Consider the following 24,686-nt stretch of genomic DNA (forward strand, 5'->3'; position numbering starts at 1 on the left):
TTTGAATGAGCCTCCCGCTGCCCCACTAAATCTCCGCGTCCTTTCAGTTTTATGAGCTGCCCACCGAAAATGAGGACTGCGCATGTATGAGCCCAGATTGGCAGGGGCCGGGGCCCTCACACGACGCCATGATAAAGACTCCTTTCATTTAAATACCATAAAGCAGCTCCCAACAACCGCACCCGCTGTGATCTGCATTTGCATAACATGCCGCCCACATCATGACGTTGCCCGTGCAGGTTCCGCCCCAACATTCCGGACTCGCACGTTCGCAGTCTGCATTTTCGGCGAGTCCTGAATGCCGGCGGGGAGAGCCTGCACGAGTCTCTTCATGACGTGTTTGTCATGTTATTTAAATGACGGCCACCGCAGGGTTCTGGGTTGCGGTGGTCACATAGGAGGGAAGGAGAGGTATTTAATTAGCGGCAGTGTCAGCAGCGGCGGGAAGTACTGCCACATCAGAGGCACCAGCAGTGGTGGTCTTCTCCCCCCTTCACAGTAGCATATTACTACTAACTAAAATGTGAGTGAATTAATTTAAACTGTCATGGAGCTGAATGGTGACTGGGCTGGGCTGTGCTGTGTAGTAAAGAAGAAAGTGAACAAACTGAGGCAATGAGGCCTTTTTTTTTGCCTCCACCTTTTACTACTTGTATTATTACGTTGTGATGATTGTTGCTGACTAGGGGGCGCATTTATCTAAGAAGCTGTGACGATACCACCACATGGAATCCCGGCGTTCACAATGCTGATGCCAGGATCCCGCACAGCGGTACTATCCAAACTCCGGCGGTACAGGCTTTTCTCTCTCTATGGGTGTCCATGACACCCATAGAGTGAGAATATAAGCTGTGGCAGCACCCAAGAGTGACATCAATTAACTTTACAGTCTACCGCAGATCGCAAGGTTCCCACCATAGGCGATAATGGTGATTTGTCTCCCGATTACTGCCTATTCGCTCCACTTGATTGGCAGGCCAGGAGAACACAGCCAGGACGTGGCTCTTCCTGATTGGCTGGTGGGTCCCCAACTGACAGAAGTCACGAGGGATCCCGGCATTCGGGTAAATAGTTGCATGGTTCGTTTTTTTTTCGGTTTGTTATTTTTTTTGTAACCCCTGGATGCCTACATGGAAAGAAGAGGACCAATCTACACTGGATTTCTGGTGATTTTTTAATTTTTTTTTACATGTACCCTAATGGATTCTACTGGAGAAGGGGATGTGAATGGCGGCGTGGGATGTAGGTAAGTATGTGTAAATGTGTAATTGTACAAGTATGTATAAATAAACTTTTACTTTCACGGTGTGTGTGTCTTTTTTTTATTATTATTTATTTTGTTGTAGAACTACAGGTACCAGCTGGCCCTTTAATTCCCTACATGATGGTACTTGTGGTTCTCCAAGTACCAGCATGTGGGGGAGGCTTGATGGGACTTTGTAGTTCCAGAGCAAAAGACAATATTCTTTTCTTACACTTTTTTGGCTTCATCCCTGGCACTTGGGTGCCTGGAGGGGGCATCCCTTTATTTAAGGAGTCCCCACTCCCCCAGGAAACCCCGGCCAGTGGTGACTAGTTGGGGAGTTGTGATGCTGCGGCCGCAGGAACCTATATAAACGTGTCCCCCAGCTGCGGCATCACCTCCCTGGTTAGTGGAGCCCGGTGCTGGTTTAAAAAATATGGGGGACCCCTACTTCTTTTGTCCCCCGTATTTTTGGAACCAGGACCGGTCCAAGAGCCCGGTGCTGGTTGTTTAAATACGGGGGATCCCTACTCATTTCCCCCTCGTATTTTTGCAACCAGGACCGTCTCAAAGAGCCCAGGACTGGTTATGCTTTTGGGGGACCTGCACGTTGTTATTTTTACACTTTCATTACTATTCCGGAGAGAAGCATGCACGGATTACACCGATCTGTGCATGCTTCTGGCTAATTGCACAAAATAATGAAAACATGTCTTAAAAATCGCATGTTTTTATTACTAAAACCTGCATGTTTCCTTTACAAAAAAATCACTAAACATCGCTTGCGATTTCCGTTTTAACCCTAAAAATCGCACACTATTACATTTGTGATATTTAGCTAAAAATTGCAAGTTACAAACATGCGATTTGATGCGATTTTCTGGACACCCAAAAAATCGCATACTATTACATCTAGCCCATGGTGTGTTGTGTCTAAGTGTTGTAAACCATGTGTTTAATAGAGTCTAATAGACAGCTTTTAAGAATTTTCCATTTATGAATTAATAAAGTAGATATATTATTTTTATCATACTGTAACCCCTTTTTGTGAATACAGTTGTTTATGCCTGACAAGGTATGCACTGAAGAATTTGCTTTTAGACTTATATGTTTGTATGTGGGCTCTATAGTGCAACCACGCTTGTAGCAGCAACTTGTAACAGGTGTATTTTGTAGACCTATAGTGGATTAGCGCAGACCCTATACCCACATGTTTACCTCACAGTCTACAGTCCACACCACTCCCACCTTTCCCCAGCACCAGCAAAATTACCTCTCACTTTACTGTACTTTGGAACTGGAAGTGACTTTGCAGTGGTGCCTGGAATCCTGGCATGTGGTCTTCCGTTTGCCGGCTGTCGGGGTCCCAGCGCACAGTATACCGGTGCCGGAATTCCGACAGCCGGCATACCAACACCTTTTCTCCCTCTTGGGGGTCCACGCCCCCCCTGAAGGGAGAATAGATAGCGTGGTGCGCAGCGAGCCTGAAAGGGGCCCATTTGCGTTCGCCCAGCTGTCAGTATGCCGGCGGGCGGGATTACGGCGATGGTATGCTATGCGCCGGGCCCCCCGACAGCCGGCATACCATTCTACACCCATCCTTGCTGATGTGAAAATAAAGTCACGATCACTTATGCACACCTACTGAGTCTGTGTGAGGAGCTCATGGAGATCGAGTTGCCAGGCTTCTCGATATTACTATCACACAGCGGCCGAGCAGGGACTCGGGAGGTATTCGCTCTGTCAGCCTCCTGCAGCCAGCTATGTAGATGCAGCTGCGGCCCTAGATCATCAAAAATGTATGAGCCTGGGTGGCAGTGGCACCCTGGCCCCCCAGCCTGCCATGCATGCTAATACCCTAACCCTCGCTATTAGCCTTAATAAATACCCTAACACCAATTACCTTAACCCTCACCCTTAAGCGCCTTGAGTCCTATTTGAGAAAGTATGTTGTATAGATAAAATTATTAATATTATACCTAACTCCAAACACTAATACACCAACCATCACTCTTAATCTCTAACCCTAACACTGGGTACACACTAAATGATGTGTGTACCTGGCGATCTCGCTAGCGATGGCACCCAGCGGGATGCTGACATCGGCAAGTGCATACACACTTGCTATTGTCTGCAGTGACGGATCGGCGCTGGGAGTGGAGCAGGGCCATGCTGCATTCGGCAGCATGGCATCACTAGTGACATCCCCAGATTGAGCTGTATATACAAATGACTATTTTTGAATGTTTCTGATCTTCTGTTAAATTCAATGTTTCTATGACTATTAAGAAGAATATCCTCTCTGTCAGTCCCTCCATTGGTTACCGGTATTCTACCATGTTAAATATAAAATACATTTACTGACATACAAGACTATTAACCTAACTACACCATCATACATCTCCTCACTCATCTCAAAATATCTCCCTACCCGACCTCTCCTCTATGCACGAGATCTACGTCTCTCATCCACACGCATTACTTGTTCACACTCAAAATTACAGGACTTTATCCGGGCTTCACCCACTCTGTGGAATGCCCTCCCACGCACAATAAGACTCTCCTCTAGTCTCCAAACCTTTAAACATTCCCTGAAAACTCACCTCTTCAGACAAGCCTATCAAATTCCAGACCCACCCACATAACCTTCAGTGCTTCTAATTACATCCTCTCTGTACAGTCCACATAACATCACATATCTTGTCTTTCTTTACTCTCACACCCTCCTGACACTTGGCCAATATTGCTGGGTGATCATATCATACAACCCATTAAGAACCTAGCAATCTGGTGGACCATTATGTAACAGGTAGCATCTATCCTTGTGTATCTATGCCTATTTTCCTATAGAGTGTAAGCTTGCGAGCAGGGCCTTCCTACCTCTATGTCTGTCTGTTATTACCCAGTTTTGTTCTATTACTGTTGTTCTAATTGTAAAGTGCAACGGAATATGCTGCGCTATATAAGAAACTGTTAATAAATAAATCTATTGATCTAATCACACAGTACAACATTGCAAAGGAGCTACCTAGGCAGTTTCAAAATAATTACCACTTTACCGTTTAGAGTCTAGGAAATGCAACTTGATTTTGTGTGCATATTGGTTTCTCTGAGTGTTCCAATATGGGAGTCTCATGCATAAGGTAGAATTTAATGAAATTAAGTGAATTCTGTTGCTTACAGATGGAAAGCGCAGTCAACAATCGGGCTGTTGAAATCCGTTGCATTGCTTAAAGTCAGTGCATGCAGTATATGGATTCAGGACTGTCAGTGAGCGCTCTCTCTGGAGGCAGGTAATGCCTGTGACACTCAGCACCCAGTTTGGTACAAATTTTCTCAGCTATTTTTATTTGCAGCAAAAGTAAAACTAAAACATAAACCTAAATCCTAGCCTATACAGTTGTGACTATACATGTTACCCTCTCTATGTGTGTGGACTTACTGCCCACTCACCAAAACAGCAATTCAGTACATCACTCCAAGCAGCATCTTTCTCCCCAGGTAATGAGACTCTTATGTCTAATGGCCCCCATATTGGAAGCCTATGTAAAGATAAGTAAAATAACTGTATGTATTTGTTATAATGATTGTAAATTTTAGATGGTTTCTTATAGTATTACAGGGCCTGTCCCTTGTTCAACATTTCTGCACTGCAGCACAACACAGCGACAACCACAGTTAAAGTCCTTCATAAGTAGGTTCCATTTTAAAAAATTTTAATCGTTTTCTATTTCAATGTGAAACATAGTAGACTTGAACTATGGAGTGTTATTTATAATGTTTAAATCCTATTGCTCTCAGGGGCACTGTTGTTCGGCAGTGCTAATTCAGTATCTAACTTGCTATGAGTACTAAAACACCCAAGCAATTCCACATTGCTCTGGTGCAAAGACAGCTGGTCTAAAATTCAGCTGTCCAAACATTCCCTATCACCGCTACTTCTATAGCAGTGAAAATGAACACTGCTGAGTCTAGCACGCGTGAACTGGTGTTTACACATGCTCGTGAAGAGCATGATGTCCAGCAGGGGGATTCGAGTGGGCCCCTCTTCACATCCCGAATCTCTTTCCCATAGGATGGAGCAGGGCATCAAGAATGGAAGCCATCCATTCTTGCAATCAAATTCTATAAATTATGTATTTTTGGAGTTTGATGAATTGGGAGATAAGGAGGTCCAGTATGGGGACCACGACTTTCTTTGGCGATAACAGGTAAGCAGGAGATTTCCATGAAATTTCCAGCGTTACCTGTTTAATGAATGGGGCCAAAACTCATGTTTCTACAGAAGTAGGTGAAAGCTAATAGTTTCACCTACTTTGAATGATAATGACTAGGCCCTTTAATAACAAACGTTTATGTGAAGATCACGTGTATGTACATGGACAGGTTCAATTAGCCATGAAGTTACCCTGTCTGTTTCTTGCTCATAAGCAACAGGCAAGGTTTTTCTGCCTGGGTAACCCAACGTGATATTATTGAATGATGTTACAATGGAACATCTTGGCAAATTGAATGTAGCCTGAAATTGTAATGTGTGTGTATATATATTTTGTTTAAAGTAAAAGGAAAAAGCAACTTATTTTCTGTGTTGTATCTTTTTCTCAGGCACAAACAAACATTTAGTAATTGTAACTGCAATCCTAAAGTATTAGTTTTGAATGTGGACATTTTCAATTACACATTTGTGTTTTTATTGGAACTAGATTTGAATTACTATTGATAGAGTTAGATGATTATACTTTCATTTATTAGCTTTATGTATCATGTGGACATGTTCCTATACTGCCACTGGCAAATCATATGTGCCCAATAGAAAATACATGGTTTACATGCTTTTGAAAACCCTTCTGTTCATTAAATCCCTCTGTCCAGTGCTTTTACAATTCAAGTAGAAAATGTTTGCTACTTCACACTCAGTCCTATAACACATACATTTCTATCCAATCTTGTCATACCCCTTTTCCACTAAAGCACGGGTTGCAGCCGTGTCGCCTGACACGGCTGCGACCCGTGCTACAGCCCCTTTTATACAGTGCTCACCAACCCGGCATATTGCCGGGTTGGTGACGCTACTACTGACGCGGCAGGGGCGGTGCTGGGAGATCACATGATCTCCCAGCGCCGCCCTGCCTATACACTGTGAACGGGAGCCGTGTCGCCTCGACACGGCACTTATTCACACTAGACAGCTAGCCAGGTTAAACACGTGTTCAACCCGGCTAGCTACCCGGGTAGGATTCCCGGATCTCTTGATCCGGGAATTTGCCGGGGAACCCCTTTGCACTAGGGCAAAACACGGGTAAATGCGCGCCCCCGCACATTTACCCGTGTTTCTAAGAGCTAGTGTAAAAGGGGTATCAGTCACCCCCTTCCCCTCCACAAAACCACCACCAACTCTCCGTGGGACTGACTCCATACCTTCACTGAGCTAAGTTCTCTCTTCACCTGATTCATCACCTCTATTCTTTCCCTAGAAAGGTTATTGAGAGTAGAAGTTGCACAGTCATTTATGGAATGAAACAGACAACATAAACCCATGTGGAAGAAGTATTATATAAAGTAATACCTCTTTAGAGGAGGAAATGTGTTCGCTAGATTACATATATATCCCAATATAATTAATACTCATATTGTTACTTTTTTCCCCCCTATTATTTCCCGTATAAGTTATGTCAAAGTCGAAAAATATCGTTATTCTCATCGCCATGTACTAACCCCAATGCACATGCCCGCTGCTCGTGCACCCACTCCCCCGTGCTTACGCATTCCCTCAGGTTGCGTAAGGGACGCTCCCACGTCGCCTGCGCGTGGGGATGTGTATTTATGGTAGAGTTTGTGTGTGACTAGCGAGCGACTCGATCGCTACATATTTAACCAATATAATGTGTTTTGTAGATATTAATCCCCTTAATAATGTCTGCAAGTATGTTTAGTGTAAATGGTTCAGGGACCTGGGAATTCCTCTTTTCACGATACAAAGGGTCTGATAAAGGTTGAACAGTGGTGTCTGGTACCTAACTGAAGTTTATTTTATTAGAAACAATCCGGTGCTGGTTAGGTAGAGATTAATCGCTCCTGCGTATAGTTATGTCTATGAGTAGGTTATGGACATTTACTGTATTTGCGGTTCATTATCCATGCGGCGGGAATCTTGAAGATACCTCCCATCTGAGCAGTTTGAAATAGTCACAGCCCACCTGTTCAAATCCACCTATGACCTTTTGTCATAGTGCAGAGAGACATTCCTGTGTCCAATGAACAATGAGATTGTAGGGCCCATTGTATTGTACAGTATGTTGTGTATATAAAGACCCCATAGCCAGACCAGCCTCACTTCTCTCCAAAAGGTTTTCCCCGTGATGACTGAGAGCTGGTTTCCAGATAGCGCATGCGATTCATTCCCAAGTGTGTACGTTTTTCTCTGTGGCCATTTCGTTACTCTGTATGTATGCAATTGTTCTTTTGTAGCTAACCTATAAGTGTTTGCCATTTATCCTCTTTCTGTTTATTTGTATTTGCAATCGTTTGCTAGTGTTTGTATTTCTGCTTAGTTATTGTGTTTAGGTATTAATGTCAGGTCTGTAGTGTATGAACTGTATCTGTTTTCCCCTTTTTACGTACTAAACATCGTCAGTAAAGGTGTTGGAACCTTAGCAAGGAGTGTGTGTTTCACTAGTTAGTATAAAGGGTTTTGAGCGTCTCAGTCGCTCAAACAGCTTTCATATCATAAAGGTTAATCAGCGTTACATTGTGATAATATTACAGTACTAAGGTTTACAGTATAAGCATACCCTTATAGTGTGTTGTTACAAGATTGTCTGTGTGTAAATCAGTGAGCGTCAGCGCAGCTCGTATCCCGCTCTCGCGGTACAGAGTCTGCTACGCTATTAGCGTAGCTCTACGGTACTCGGGCCGCCTATAGCGTGCTCGATACCAAGCGTAAGCCGTGAGCGAACGTGCCGCTCGTGCATCTCGACCACGGCCTAGCGTCTTCTACGCTAAGTGCGTACCATTACGGCACCTCGTGCGCCTATTGCGTATGTTGTCTTTAATAAGTATATTGCTTAGGTTCAAGATAAATAATTAGCTTTATCAATTGGAGGCTAGTCCGGTCCACCTCATATCCGCAGTCAGACGAAGACACGCAGACTTTATCGATCAGCAAAGGGCGAATAGTAGTATCTCATAGTGCTGATCAGATGAGCGTCTGCGTCTGATTCTCTTGGTTTGTAGGGATGCTGGTGGAATCCGGAACCGGAAGGTAAGAACGGTAAGCTATTGTATTTTAAACCTGGTTTAAATTTCTGTGCTGATACAAATTGCATACTTTTCATTTGTATATTTTTCACATATCTCCTTCCTGTTTGCCATTTGCATTAGATAACGTGCTGAGAAAGATTTGTTGCTATTGGTAGTTAAAAATAGAATTAAATACTTAAAGGGAGTAATTGTAAGGCACACACATAGCCTGGCCTAATTAAAGGTTGATACAGTGGAATACTGTGTGATGTGCAGTAAGCGATTATAGTTAAATATCGTTTACATTTATAGAAGCGTGTTATTTGTGTTACTGCGGAAGTGTCTGGCCTGCGTACACGTGTCCCTAACAAAAGGCGGGACAAGCGTACGCGACGCAAAGGCCTACACACGTAGCGTATATTACGCAACGGAGCGTAAAGGTACGCCCACTTAATACAAATCACACAATAGCATTGTTTTAGTAAGGCGATACGGGAGCAACGCGATAATAGCACAAATTGATTTCAGTCTTCTAAAACTAGTTTAAAAAGATCCTTCTCTTGTTGCAACTCCTCTGGGATTAGCCTGTGTTACCTGAGTGAAAGAAAAATTTTCTGTACAGAAAAGTCAAAGAGTATATGAGGTGAAAGATCGTGTGTATGCAAAAGTTTTTTTTTCTCTTTGGTGAACCTTAGAAGTCGAGTTCTCGTGAGGTACATCCGTGAAAGTGATAGCACGTGGTGGCTTGGGAGGCATCCCTTGTTAATATTGAAATAAGAGCATTAGAAGTACAGCAGACTAGGAAGTCTACTGTAGATACAGATCAGGAGGTCCAGGTACAGCAGACTAGGAAGTCCGCTAGAGATAGAGTCAAGAGGCACAACCCCGGGAGGGTTGGTGCAATACCCATATAGGCCATTACGCTCTGGCTGAAAGGAATTCGCAGCCGCAATTATCGATTCCGCTGGTCGTAAGGTGTATAAATAATAGTTATTTATACACAGTGCGACTGTACCGCAAGTATGTGTGTGCATTAGTTTGTTACCTTGATACCCACTAAGATTTACTGTGGGATCATAAACGCTACTTGTACATTCTAACGTGATTTGTGTAGGTTTTTTTATTTTAAGGGAGGTTCGCTGATCACTCAGGAATTCTCCAGCAACTGATATTTACTGGGAAGGGTAAGTGCTCTGCGGATCACACCCACATGTCCCAGTAAATGGAAGTTCAGGTTGCAGGGGCCCTGGGTTGAGTACGCCAGCGCTAAGGCAGCGTGTGGGCATATTGGTCGACGTGGGCGAGAGTGTGTGAAGGTACTCGGTAAACTTTCACCGTCGCCTTACCTCTGGGAACTTGGTTTTTTGTAAGGGTTCGCTGAGAAGGCAACACCTGCAAATAATGGGGGCCAGTTGCTCAAGTAAGGGGCGATCAACCAAGGTTCAGGTTGATGATATTCCGCGCCCAACCGGGGCAGCGAGGTACATAATGTGTGAGAAATATGGATCACACGCAGAGGTATTATGCAATGAGTGGGAACGAATGACTGTGCATAATGGGGAAAAGTTCCCACGAGTAGGCAGTTTTAGTCCCGAGGTGTTACAAAATTTAAAGAAAAGGATATGTCTAATAACATCTGCAAAACAGAGGATTAGGCATTATGATTGTTTACAGTTATGGCAACGGGAAGGTGAGATACAAGGAGGATTAGCTTACACAGCTGACTCTCACTTTGGTAAGAAAAACATGGCACATAGAGAACAAATGGCTGCAGAGAATGACACACTGGTATATGATAATTGTGCACTTAGCAACTGTATTATTAATGATAAGAATAATTGTAACAAATGTAATAATGATAGAAGGAAAACTGATAAATGTACAAATTCTAACCCTTGCAAGTTGCACTCCATGTTAAACTTCCCTCAGGATTACAAGCAAGAAAGTGAGCCCAGCACGATGTCGGCACCTTTTCCAGCAGCCATCATACAAGACATCCAGGTGGTCGCGACCCAATCGGTAAAGGCAGTAGTCAAACCCCCTAACGGAGGGTCAGGTGAGGTCGTGTCCACAGGTAAGTACGGTGTTATATATCATGCACAGCATAGAGAGATAGCGGTTTATGTATTAATGGATGGTTTAAAGGAAGTATTGAGAACAAGGGTACAGATCACCAACCCAAACTGGAGAAATATCTCGGTGGCTGCATTAAGAAAGTCCGCTGTTGGGCATGATCAAAACATCAGCAAGCACAGGGAGGCACAGGGAGGTAAGAAGCCTCAGATCCCTGTGGGTAAGTCAAAGGTGATAAGATGTTATAATTGCCAGAGGGAAGGTCATTTTGCACGAAATTGTAGGTTTTGAAGATACACACAAGGTAGATAAACCCCTAGACCAAAAACACGAGCAAAGTCATGACACACGAAATTGTAATCAGGAATCACCTAGGAAGAAGTTTGGGCCGCACCTGTAATGTGCAGTCAGTAAAGTTGATCATTAGTCGTGACAATAAGCCTGAGGTTACAGTTAATGAAATTGGGAGGTCAGTTCCTTGTAGAGACAGGAACGGCCGGGTAAACTTTGTAATTTATCTTTGAATGTTTTCTTCTCATCTGTAACTTTCATCGGCAGAACTCAAACATCACATGGCTACTTGGTCTTTTCAGAAGTCTACCTAACCCCAGTATGTCTTACCAGCATCGTTGTGTTTGGCCAGACGCAAAGGGTGGAGAGGGGAAATACTGGTGGGGGGTGGGGGGGAGATTATGCAGAGATACTGGTGGACATGTTGATGTGACAGCCTGTTGATGAAAATCTGATAATGTTTTTTTTTCCCTTTCCAAAATTGTTCTCTCTCTTTTTTGTTCTTTCATGTTTTACGGATGGTATGTCACACATCAGTTAGACAAATGGTAATGCAAGATTTATTCTCCTTACAGAAAGATCGCTGAGTCGGAAAGAATATTGCATCACCGGAATGTTCGTTTGGAAGACTGAGAGACAGCACCTTTGAGATGACGACAGAGCAAGAAGAACAACAAGACCAGAGGACAAATCATCATAACAAGTTTTTTTTTTCCCCCTTCAATTATTTTTCTGTACCCCCATTACAACTTTCTCTTTCTCCTCCTGTAAGACGGACTCGCCCCAAGAGACTGCAGTCCGTGTTTTCCTGTTGACCCTGTTGTTGACCAGAGCAGTCTGCTTCGGTGAGAGTACCAGTGAGGTCGAGAGAGGATCTGGAATGGGATCTGAGGATCAGGATGGATTCGTAGAATTCCAATAGCAACACAATCACCGAGCAAAGGCGAGTACCAGAAAACGATCTAGTAGCCATGTTATTTATAGACATTGTGAAGGATTGTTAGCTGAAGAGAACTGCATCTGTCGGCATTGTGATAGTGTAGTCGAGGATGGGTGCATCAAGAAATGTCAGTCCAGTTTTAATACCCACATGGACCGGCATCCATTGAGTGACTATCACTCCTTAGTGGGTAAAGTGTTAAACCAGACAGACTGCTGGGTGTGCTCTCAAGTACCTCAAGGTCATAGCAAATCAGGACTAGTACCATTCCCTTTAACGACAGGAGAGGTACTTGAGTTAAGTGGTGGGAGGCCGGTGAACAAGAGGTTTAATATCTCTAGTCCTCCTAGTTTGAAGCTCCACCAATACCATGTAGATAGGTCCTTAGTATGCTTTAACATTTCCAATCCCCGAAAGCCGGAAAATTGGGAAGTGTCATGGAGTAATCAAACCATGACATTTTCACATAGAGCCGATAGAATGCCCATAGATTCAGGGCTTATACGCCAGATAGCCAACAGTGGAAAATATTTCCTGTATAGATACACTCTAGGAAGTAGGACCATGCGAGTTGGAGAAGTATCACCAGGATACTGTGCACATATCGTACAACCGGATACGTGCATTAGACAGATGGGAGAATTAGGGTTAGGAGATTTTACATGGAAAGTTTGTAACATGGTTATGTCATACTCCGTCCCATATGTTCTCCCTGATGATGCATATTTCATATGCGGGAGGAAGGCATATAAGTGGCTCGCCCCAAACTCAGAGGGATTGTGTTACATTGGAAAGGTACTGCCTGAAGTAATGACTGTAAACCATAACAAAATGAAAGACATTCACTGCGGTGCCCAAGCTCCTTATACTCACACTCATTACGAGCACATTGTTAAAAGGCACCTGATAGAGAGGACAGAGCATCCGGCCTCTGATCTGATCCATGAATCCACCGGGATTCAATTCCTACTCACGTTGGATAACACTCGTACCGCCAGAGGAGTGATAAACTTTAGGTATATAAACGCACTTGCGAACCTGATAGACAATATCACCGAAATGTATGACGACACGTTCAGGTACACTGGGAGAGAGCTACAAGCCTACAAAACAGAGCTGGTTCAGCATAGGATGATTCTCAATTACCTCACAGCAATGACAGGCGGGTATTGTGTTACCCTAGCAACTCAGTATGGTGTAAAGTGCTGCACGTATATTACAAACAGCACTGAGGACCCGGCCGAGGTCATAGACCAAAAGATGGATGACATTTTGCAATTAAAGTGGGAGTTTCGAAGGAGGCATAATCTTACTCTCGCTGCTGTGGGTAATGAACTGACCAGTTGGGTGTCATGGTTGAACCCACGAAATTGGTTCTCTGGTTTAGGAGAATAGGCCCAAGGCATTATCATGGATGTAGGGAAATTTCTCTTGTGTATTCTGGGAGTCGTCATAGTGATTGGTCTGATATTTAGATGCGTTCGAACTTTAATGAAGTGTAAACGTAGTACCAGAGTGATGAGTCTGAGGAGCGAGGACACTGTAATACCAATTGGTTTACTTTACGACCCAATGATAGAGACAATGTTGTGATGAAAATGTGATTCCACGGTCCGTTTCTTTCACCCGTTTCTCCTTTGTTTTCCTCCAAGGTACAAGAACATCCACTTGGAAGAAGAATATGACAACCTCTTTTATACAGACCATTGATGAACTATGTCACAGACAGCCAATACTTTTAGTGACTTTAACTATCTACTGGAAACCCAATACTTTAGAGACTGTAATTTTATGGACACTGGAAAAGCTTTTGTTCATCACTTACAGCAAAAGCACCCCGAGACATCAGACAACACGTACATCAGACAAGACATCAACAAGACCTCAATCGGCGACTGTATACTAAAACTCACATAGCTATATGACTGCATTTATAACGCTTGTTTCTTATCTTCATCTCTACAACCTCCAGGTAGTATCCCACATAGTCGACAGGTGATTCTCACATATTAGCATCCACATACTCTCCCCCCCTCATGTATCATCAACTAATGTGCACCCCATTTGTTGCAACCAAAAGCCGAAAAGAGCTCGGTAGAGTTTGACAGCCCATCCACAGACCCTTAATACGGGATAAGAAGGATTCAAATGTATACTTCGCAATACCTCGAAGTTTGCTTTAAAACACGTACGGCACGATGATACATGACCCCTCAGACATGGATTCATACACACATGCTTTACTATCTCACTAGGTCATATCTTTCCCACCTTCTCCTCTCCTCCCTTTACCCAATCATAAAAAGGTATTTACATGATGACATATATTTCTCTGACGTCCTAGTGGATGCTGGGACTCCGTAAGGACCATGGGGAATAGCGGCTCCGCAGGAGACAGGGCACAAAATAAAAGCTTAAGGATCAGGTGGTGTGCACTGGCTCCTCCCCCTATGACCCTCCTCCAAGCCTCAGTTAGATTTTTGTGCCCGGCCGAGAAGGGTGCAATCTAGGTGGCTCTCCTGAGCTGCTTAGAATAAAAGTTTAGTTTAGGTTTTTTTATTTTCTTTTTTGTATAATCTGTTTTTATTGTAACAATACAGACTTACAACAGGTTGTAAACATTTCTGGGTAACAATCAAAGCGAGATAATATGTCAACATGAGCGTACATATATTGATAATCGCATATTCCATACAGTTATAGTCTGCATTAACATTTTGGGTTAAAGAAGTAAAATAAAGAATAGGTGTATAATATGTGAAAAGAGAAAGAAAACATCACAGAGGTGAGGTGACTGAACCGAGTATGTTGTGGTGAGGAGAGTAGGATATGTGCAATGTTTCAATGATTAAGTTTATTCGTCTAGGACCCTATACAGGTTGAGTCAGGGAGGTATTTCCGTCTTCTGCTCTATTTTACAGAGGAAATGTAAGTCTTATATGAGTCCGATGTTTTATAATCTATCCAAGGCCACCACAGAGCCGTAAATTCCGAGCGCCTGTCTTCGGCGCTCATTAAGACATCTTCCATGTTCATGTAATAATCTAGTCTAGAAAACCAGGTATGTCTTGTGGGGGGACTGGGAGATTTCCACATTGTGGGGATCACTGCTCGAGCGGCGTTGCCTAGGTGTCTTAATAGCGATGACTTGTAGGTAGAAATTGGGGTAGTGGAATGATTTAGTAACCAAAAGGCCGGGTCAGATGGGACGGGAGTATGTAAAACAGCACCAGATATAGAAATTACGTCATCCCAGTAGTTTTTTATAGAGGGGCAGGTCCACCAGATGTGTAATAGAGAGCCTAGGTCTCCACGACATCTCCAACAGATAGGTGATATGGATGGGGAAATGACGTGTAAGAGAGTGGGGTGTCTGTACCATCTCATCAAGATCTTATATTGTGTTTCTCTAACCTGGATACAGATGGAGCTCTTATGTGTTTTAAGAAAGATAGAGTTCCATTCCTTGTCTGAGAGTGAGATGTTTAGATCCCTCTCCCACTTTTGAATAAAATGGGGAGGTGTCAGGGAGTCAGATGCACTTAGGAGTTTGTACAGGGTGGAGACAGTGTGTATGGGAGTCATAGGAGCCACACACATTTTTTCAAACGCGGTCAGCTCCCTTGAAGCCTCACGATATGCATTATCTGTGTATAGGAAGTGTCGGACCTGTAGGAACTTCCAAAAATCTGTCTGTGGGATCTCCCATTTCTCCCGTATCTTCGAGAATTGTTTAATCCCAGATGGGTGGACCAACTGCCCCACTCTAAAGAGTCCCTCTAGCGCCCAGTTTTGATAATATCCCAGTGAGAGGCCAGGTGGAAAGTTTGGGTTGCTGAGAAAGGAGGTGAGGGGGCCAAAGACAGAAGAGATATATGATCTTCGTCGTGTCCCCTTCCAAAAAGAAAGTGTAGGAGTAATGGTCGGGTGAGGGCGTTGTAATTTGGGCAAGATCGGGAGCCACGGGAATATTTCTGGGAACAATTGTATGCATAAACTTTCCAAGACCACCCATTGTTTAATCTCTCGGCTCCTGGTCCAGTCCAAGACTCTGTTTAAGAGGATTGCTTGGTAGTAAATTTTAAAATCTGGGAGCGAGAACCCCCCTTTTTGAGGTGGTCGAGTCAGGATAGCTCCACTGATCCTGGGTCTCTTACGACGCCAAATGAATTGCTGAATCAAAGATCTCACAGTCTGGAACCAGGAGTCGGGGATCTGGATTGGTAAGGTCTGAAGGAGATAAAGCAGTTTGGGTAACGTATTCATCTTTACAACGTTAATTCTTCCTAGCCAAGAGAGGTTATGATACTGCCATCTGCAATAGTCATTTCTGATGGCTTGGAGAATAGGGTGGAAGTTCAGTGACAGTAGACGTGAGGGGTCGCTGGATAGTTGAACTCCCAGGTAAGTGATGTGGGAGTCTCTCCACTGAAAGGGAAATGTCGCTTTCAAATCGGTTAAGACCGAATGGGGGACGGAGATATGAAGGGCGTAGGATTTGGATGTGTTGATTTTAAAACCCGACATGGAGCTAAAAATGTCCAGCTCGCTCATCAGGTTGGGGAGCGAAAGCGCCGGGTCTGTGACCGTTGTTAGCAGATCATCTGCAAATAGAGCAAGTTTATAATCTATATCTCCTACTAGTAGTCCTTTAATCTTGTCATTAGCCCTGATCGCCCTGGCTAGGGCTTCAATACAAAGGACGAAAATCAGGGGGGACAAGGGGCAGCCCTGTCTCGTTCCATTACTGATAGAAAAGTTATCAGAGAGGGTCCCGTTAACCCGTACCTTAGCTGATGGTTGTGTATACAGAGATAATATTCTATGGAGGGCTCGAGGGCCCACCCCAATATGCTCCAGCACCGCTCTCATGAAGTCCCAACTTACTCTGTCGAAGGCCTTTTCGGCATCTGTGGACAACAATACAGTGGGTGTTTTACTGCTAGAGGCCAAATGGATTAAATTGAGGAGTTTGGTCGTATTATCTTTGGCTTCACGACCGGGTACAAAGCCCACTTGGTCGTTATGGACGAGCGACGGGAGGAAGTCATTTAGTCTAAGAGCCATCAGCTTCGCGAAGAATTTGAGATCTAGATTAAGTAACGAGATTGGCCTGTAACTGGAGCATACTGAGGGGTCCTTCCCTTGTTTGGGAATTACTGTGATATGTGCTTCAAGTGATTGTCTAGAAAAGTGGGTTTCGGCAGATATGGAGTTGAAAGCCTGCAGTAGTTTGGGAGCAAGAACTTCTTTAAACATCTTATAATAGGTGGCTGTAAAACCGTCTGGGCCTGGACTTTTACGCAAGGGGGCGATAGAAATGACATGTTCTACCTCATTTAAAGTGAAAGGTACTTCTAAAGATTCCCGAGCGGATTGTGATAGTTGAGGAAATGCTACATCGGCTAAATATTTCCTGGCTCTCAACATATTGGAGAGGGGATCGTGGGTCTGGGAAGGGTTACCTAGGTTATATAGGGAGTTATAATAGTTTTTAAAGCATGTTGCTATCTCCGGAGATTTAAAGCATATGGAGCCCGTGTTGTTTTTCATTGAAGGAATGAAGGAGGCCAGTCTCTGAGATCTAAGTGCTTGGGCCAACAGTCTACCTGGTTTGTTCCCCCACTTATAGTATTTACTATTACATCTGCGTAGAGTGGCTTGAGTTTTGTTATTAAGGGTGATTCGGAGTTGTGTTCGGGCCGCGGACAACTCCACCAAATCTGATGGAGTCAGGGAGGATTTGTGGCGGGTTTCTAAGGCGTGAATTTTATGTAATAATGTAGTGATCAAGGCCTGACTATTTTTCTTCACAAATGAGCCTAATTGGATTAGTTTACCCCGTATAACACATTTATGGGCCTCCCAAATCGTAATTTTAGACACCTCTCCTGCATCGTTGATATCAAAGTAGTCAGACAATGCCTTATCCAGTTCTGATTTGCAGTACGTATCGTATAGGAGTGATTCATTGAGGCGCCAGGTCCAAGGACCGGGGGTTCGGGAGGGGGTCGATAAGGATAAAAATACTGGGGCATGGTCAGACCACGTGATGGAGCCTATAGAGGCTTCTACAATTAGGGGGAGGTGTCTATGGCCCAAGAATAAATAATCAAGGCGTGAGTAAACCTGATGTGGATGTGAGAAAAAAGAGAAGTCCCTATCGGTGGGATGTGTGACCCGCCAGGAATCAGCCAGTTGAGATTCATGGAAGATCTTCCTAACCTGTCTATGTTTGTGTTCAGAGAATCTCGGGGCTGGGGGAGAAGTGTCTACGGAGGGATCCATGGACCAATTTAGATCACCCCCTAATACCATTATACCTATTGCAAGTGCTTCAAGTCGGGGAAGGAAGGATCGAAAAAAGGGTACTTGGCCTTGATTTGGCGCGTAGAGGGATATGAGAGTGTATGCTTGGGAAAATATAGTGCACTGGACTACTAGCAACCTCCCTGGGACAAGTTTATGGACCGAGACATTAGATACTTGGAGGGCCTTGGAAAAAATTATGGCGACTCCCTTAGATTTACTGTCAGGGTTATTGGAATAGAAAGCTAAGGGATATCTTTGGTTTACTAAAGAGGGGCCTCGAGCGGAGATCCTAAAGTGTGTCTCCTGAATTAGAGCTACATCTACCTTATCAGATCTTAGTGTCCGAAGTAAATGGGATCTTTTCTCGGGGGTATTGAGTCCCTTTGCATTGATCGAAGTGAATTTAATTACTTTTGAAGTAGACATCACACTATATCGCAACATTAAGAAGCATAGGACTCGGACAGTTCACCAAAGAAAAAGTAAGAAGGTTAAAGAAACCATGAAGAGAAAGGGAGTGAAAAAGAGAGCAGGTTACAAAGAATAGAAACATCATAAACATAGTAACATCCGCAATGGGGAAGTTGGTAGGTATATTAACCAGCATCCCCATGGGGCACGACGGCCGTATGTGGGATCGGGGTAAGGGAGTCACCCCTACAAGCACTATTGTAACATAAACATCGCGATAGTGCAAAACCAATTTAATAAGGTTTATAACAACCGATAATAATATTCATCGGTGGATACAGGTACTCATCGTCTACTAGAGTCTCGTCGCTGAGCTCCGGGACCAAGAACAAGACCGGGGGGGGAAAGGGTAGGGTACAATACAACGAGGTCAAGTTGGCACTATGCCGTGTTTGGCTTGTCTCACCCGGTACCTTAAAGTCAAGATATTCAGTTCTCACACAGAGAACCGCAGAGTTCCTTCAGCGAGATAGTGGGAAGTAATTTCTTCAGGCGGGGGGATGATCCTGACGTGGAGAAAGTGGATTTGAGGGTTTCTTTTGAGCACTGCTGACCACTTGCCATGGTTCCCCTCCTCTTGATGGCTGTGGTGGATGTAGATCTGGGGGGGCAAAGTCCCAGTCTGGGATCTTTAAAGATGGGAGGCCGAGACCGGAGCAGAAGGTTGGGAGGTCAGATATGGTGTGGAGAGAGTGTATTTTGCCAGAGGAAGATACTTGTAGGTTGAAAGGGAAACCCCATCTATATTTCAGCTGTCGCTTGCGGAGTTCATCTGTCAAGGGGCGAAGAATCTTCCTTTGTTGTAGGGTGTGCCAGGAGAGATCTTGAAAAATGGAAATAGGGTCGCCGTTGTAGTTCAAGTCATCAATACGACGCGCTTTATTCATGATTTCTTCCTTCTGGGAGTAATAATGCAGGCGACATATGACGTCTCGGGGTCGATCGGAGGAAAGTCCCCTTGGTTTTAGAGCGCGGTGGGCTCTATCAAATGTTATGGCGGTGGTTGGGTCTTTGCCCATAATTGTGTTGAAGATTATCGTCAAGGCATCCACTATGCCTGTCTGGGGAACCTCTTCCGGAACCCCTCTCACCCGGATATTATTCCTCCTCCCTCTGTTATCTAAATCCACTACACGGGACCGTAGCACTCTTATCTCGTCCGACTGGGATTTTATGGCGTCTGTTAAGGACCCCAGGAATTTATCAGTGGAGTCTCGGTGTTCTTCCAGTGTGTTTACCCTTTCAGAGAGCTGTGAGATATCTTGTTTGATTGACGCCAGCTCTCTTCGCATAGTATCTTGGATATCCTGTTTAGTTGGTAGTGTTTTCATGAATTGCAGGATATCTTGAAGAGCGGTATCGCTGTGAGTGTGTAAGATAGGTTGTTCCATCGTTGACGGGGAAGCAGAGGAAGCCGAATGGCAGGAAGATGGGCTGGAGGGGGAGAGGTTTTCGGATAGCCTTGTGGGAGTAGGTTGTAGGAACGGTCTCATCCCCGGTTGGGTCGCGGTCTCCTTATGTTGCGTGGCTTTACCTCTTTTTTTTTTTTTTCCAGGATCTGACCATGCTTAAGAATGAGTAGATGAGTACTTGGTTGCAAGAGCTATCATAAGTGTAGACTTGGCTTTGCTTGGTGCGTTATGAGGTGCCTATAGCATGGTGACTCCCAGTGGAATGGCACTAGCACGCCATTAGTCGGTGGTCGGTATTACAATTCTAGGCATATAGATGGCGTCAGATCTCGTTTCTTCGGCGGTGCGGAGGCAGACATGAGGTGTCTGCATTGCCAGCTCCCAGGGAGCGGCCCACCTCCTTCACAGATTCTCTTGTGAGAGTACAAAGGGGCTTGAGTGACACGTGTATAACTGTGTATATAGATAGGCCACTAGAGGGAGCTCCAACTCAGGACATTAATCATAGAGGGCACAGTCACTGTAGATTAGGAGTTGCTGGTCTCAGGAGGTATAATAGTAAAACTATGCTTTATAAAGAGACCTCGCTGGGATTCTGCAGGCCTAATGGGATATGGGGGGATAAATGGTGCAGGGTCTCCAGGGGGCGTATTCACCTCAATGTGCTGTGTGTCATTAGGGTTTTTAGTATTAAATAATCAATACCCCTGTGTTTTGTTTGCTGGTGTAGGTTATTGTAATTAGGCCTACCACACGTGGTTCAGGATTTTGGGGTCCGCCGCGTCTCGTTCCGGTCCCGGAACTCACAGCCGGGCCTCCGCTAGGTTTCCGTTCCTTGTCCTCGGATGCAGGGGAGAGGTGGGGGCCTCGGATGTCAGGCCTAATTTGAGCGCCTTTTGATTAGGCGACAAGGAGCGAGGGGAGTGCAGCGGGTGCCGTGGGGCCGCCGGGAAACGAGGGACCGGCAAGCCAGCAAAGACCTACCAGCCGTCGCCTCCGTCTGGACCCTGGGTGCACCAAAGCTCCGTCGCCGCTGCCACGTCCCGCGGTTTCCCCTCCCGTCTGCCGCCGCCCCCCGATGTGTGCAGGTGTAGACTCTGCCTCCGGGGTGCCAGGGATGAGTCCAGGCGGGGGGAAGACTCCTCTTCGGTCCCCGGTTCCACAGCTCTCTTCAGAGCCCGTCTCCAAGATGGCCGCCGGGCTCCAGGCAGTTCAGCCCCGCGCGGCGTCTCCTCCGATCTCCGTCAGGTAGGAGTGCTGTGGGTGCAGTGGAGAGCGGGGAGATATGTGTAGTCGCGGTCAGCGGCTAGCGGCAGCAGGAGGTCCAGACTTCTGGGGGAGATTCACAGCCCGGGCATCGGGTCCCGGAACCATCTCCGGCTCTGGGTTAAAATCGAGGCCCCGGCTTCTATGGTCCCCGTAGGCCGCAACCCGCGGGAGCAGTTAAAACTGCTCCCCGATTCCGCGGCGCCTCGGGGGACTCAGCAGGGGGTGTAATAAGGGCTCTGAAAGTATTGGGGCAGGATAGAGATTGCAGGTGGGTATGGGTTTATGTGTTTTATATCGTGAGTCCCGGGAGCTCTGCCAACACACAGCTGCTTCCTTCAGCAGCCAGACCACGCCCCTCGTTTTTTTATTTTCAGTGAGTCCTGCTGGCAACAGGCTCACTGCATCGTGGGACTAAGGGGAGAAGAAACGGACTCACCTGAGTGCAGAGTGGATCGGGTTTCTTAGGCTACTGGACATTAGCTCCAGAGGGACGATCACAGGTTCAGCCTGGATGGGTCACCGGAGCCGCGCCGCCGTCCCCCTTACAGAGCCAGAAGAGACGAAGAGGTCCGGTGAAATCGGCGGCAGAAGACATCCTGTCTTCAGTCTAAGGTAGCGCACAGCACCGCAGCTGTGCGCCATTGCTCTCAGCACACTTCACACTCCGGTCACTGAGGGTGCAGGGCGCTGGGGGGGAGCGCCCTGAGACGCAATATAAAAATATACCTTAGGTGGCAAAAAGAATACATCACATATAGCTCCGGGGCTATATGGATGTATTTTAATCCCCTGCCATTTTTACACAAAAAAGCGGGAGATAAGGACGTCGTGAAGGGGCGGAGCCTATCTCCTCAGCACACAAGCGCCATTTTCCCTCACAGCTCCGCTGGAAGGACGGCTCCCTGACTCTCCCCTGCAGTCCTGCTTCAGAATCAGGGTAAAAAAGAGAAGGGGGGGCATTTTTGGCAGCAAATAACGATAATAACAGCAGCTATAAGGGAATAACACTTATATAAGGTTATCCCTGTATATATATATATAGCGCTGGGTGTGTGCTGGCAGACTCTCCCTCTGTCTCTCCAAAGGGCTAAGTGGGGTCCTGTCCTCTATCAGAGCATTCCCGGTGTGTGTGCTGTGTGTCGGTACGCGTGTGTCGACATGTATGAGGAGGAAAATGATGTGGAGGCGGAGCAGTTGCCTGTGTTGGTGATGTCACCCCCTAGGGAGTCGACACCTGACTGGATGATTGTATTTAAACAATTAAGTGATAATGTCAGCAATTTGCAAAAAACTGTTGACGACATGAGACAGCCGGCAAATCAATTAGTGCCTGTCCAGGCGTCTCAGACACCGTCAGGGGCGCTAAAACGCCCGTTACCTCAGTGGGTCGACACAGACCCTGACACAGATACTGAGTCTAGTGTCGACGGTGACGAGACAAACGTAATGTCCAGTAGGGCCACACGTTACATGATCACGGCAATGAAAGAGGCATTGAACCTTTCTGACACTACAAGTACCACAAAGAAGGGTATTATGTGGGGTGAGAAAAAACTACCAATAGTTTTTCCTGAGTCAGAGGAAATAAATGAGGTGTGTGAAAAAGCGTGGGTTTCCCCCGATAAAAAACAGCTAATTTCTAAAAAATTATTAGCATTATATCCCTTCCCGCCAGAGGTTAGGGCGCGTTGGGAAACACCCCCTAGGGTAGATAAGGCGCTCACACGTTTATCTAAACAAGTAGCGTTACCGTCTCCTGATACGGCCACCCTCAAAGAACCAGCTGATAGAAGGCTGGAAAATATCCTAAAAAGTATATACACACATACTGGTGTTATACTGCGACCAGCAATCGCCTCAGCCTGGATGTGCAGTGCTGGAGTCGCATGGTCGGATTCCCTGACTGAGAATATTGATACCCTGGATAGGGACAATATTTTGTTAACTATAGAACATTTAAAGGATGCATTACTATATATGCGTGATGCACAGAGGGATATTTGCACCCTGGCATCAAGAGTAAGTGCTATGTCCATCTCTGCCAGAAGAGCGTTATGGCCCCGTCAGTGGTCAGGGGATGCGGATTCCAAACGGCACATGGAAGTATTGCCGTATAAAGGGGAGGAGTTATTTGGGGCTGGTCTATCGGACCTGGTGGCCACGGCAACGGCTGGAAAATCCACCTTTTTACCCCAGGTCACTCCACATCAGCAGAAAAAGACACCGTCTTTTCAAACTCAGTCCTTTCGTTCCCATAAGTACAAGCGAGCAAAAGGCCACTCTTTTCTGCCCCGGGGCAGAGGAAGAGGAAAAAGACTGCACCATGCAGCCGCTTCACAGGAGCAGAAGCCCTCCCCTGCATCTGCCAAGTCTTCAGCATGACGCTGGGGCTTTACAAGCAGACTCAGATATGGTGGGGGCCCGTCTCAAGAATTTCAACGCGCAGTGGGCTCACTCGCAAGTGGATCCCTGGATTCTACAGGTAGTATCGCAAGGGTACAAACTGGAATTCGAGGCGTTTCCCCCTCGTCGGTTCCTGAAGTCTGCTTTACCAAAGTCTCCCTCCGACAGGGAGGCAGTTTTGGAAGCCATTCACAAGCTGTATTCCCAGCAGGTGATAATCAAGGTACCCCTCCTGCAACAAGGAAAGGGGTATTATTCCACGCTGTTTGTGGTACCGAAGCCGGACGGCTCGGTGAAACCAATTTTAAATCTGAAATCCTTGAACACTTACATAAAAAGGTTCAAATTCAAGATGGAGTCACTCAGAGCAGTGATAGCGAACCTGGAAGAAGGGGACTATATGGTGTCTCTGGACATCAAAGATGCTTATCTCCACGTCCCAATATACCCTTCTCACCAAGGGTACCTCAGGTTTTTAATACAAAACTGTCATTATCAGTTTCAGACGCTGCCGTTTGGATTGTCCACGGCACCTCGGGTCTTTACCAAGGTAATGGCCGAAATGATGATTCTTCTACGAAGAAAAGGCATTTTAATTATCCCTTACTTGGACGATCTCCTGATAAGGGCAAGATCCAGGGAACAGTTAGAAGTCGGAGTAGCACTATCTCAGGTAGTGTTACGTCAGCATGGGTGGATTCTAAATATTCCAAAATCGCAGCTGATTCCAACGACACGTCTACTGTTCCTAGGAATGATTCTGGACACAGTCCAGAAGAAGGTGTTTCTCCCGGAGGAGAAGGCCAGGGAGTTATCCGAGCTAGTCAGGAACCTCCTAAAACCAGGCCAGGTCTCAGTGCATCAGTGCACGAGGGTCCTGGGAAAAATGGTGGCTTCTTACGAAGCGATTCCATTCGGAAGATTCCATGCAAGAACATTTCAGTGGGATCTACTGGACAAATGGTCCGGATCGCATCTGCAGATGCATCAGCGGATAACCCTGTCGCCAAGGACAAGGGTGTCTCTCCTGTGG

At 45.6% G+C, this 24,686-nt stretch overlaps 1 long non-coding RNA gene across 1 annotated transcript in view; it reads left to right on the plus strand.

Annotated features, from left to right (window-relative positions):
* The first annotated feature begins 4,430 nt into the window (after positions 1-4,430).
* The window catches only part of LOC135057554 (uncharacterized), an 87,218-nt gene continuing 66,962 nt past the window's right edge, over positions 4,431-24,686 (plus strand). Inside the window, exons 1-2 of the long non-coding RNA XR_010244198.1 lie at positions 4,431-4,536; positions 4,858-4,937. This is a non-coding gene — a long non-coding RNA (uncharacterized LOC135057554). The remainder of the gene's footprint in view (positions 4,537-4,857; positions 4,938-24,686) is intronic.

This window comes from Pseudophryne corroboree, chromosome 3 (genome assembly GCF_028390025.1).
Source record: "Pseudophryne corroboree isolate aPseCor3 chromosome 3, aPseCor3.hap2, whole genome shotgun sequence".
Taxonomy (NCBI): Eukaryota; Metazoa; Chordata; class Amphibia; order Anura; family Myobatrachidae; genus Pseudophryne; species Pseudophryne corroboree.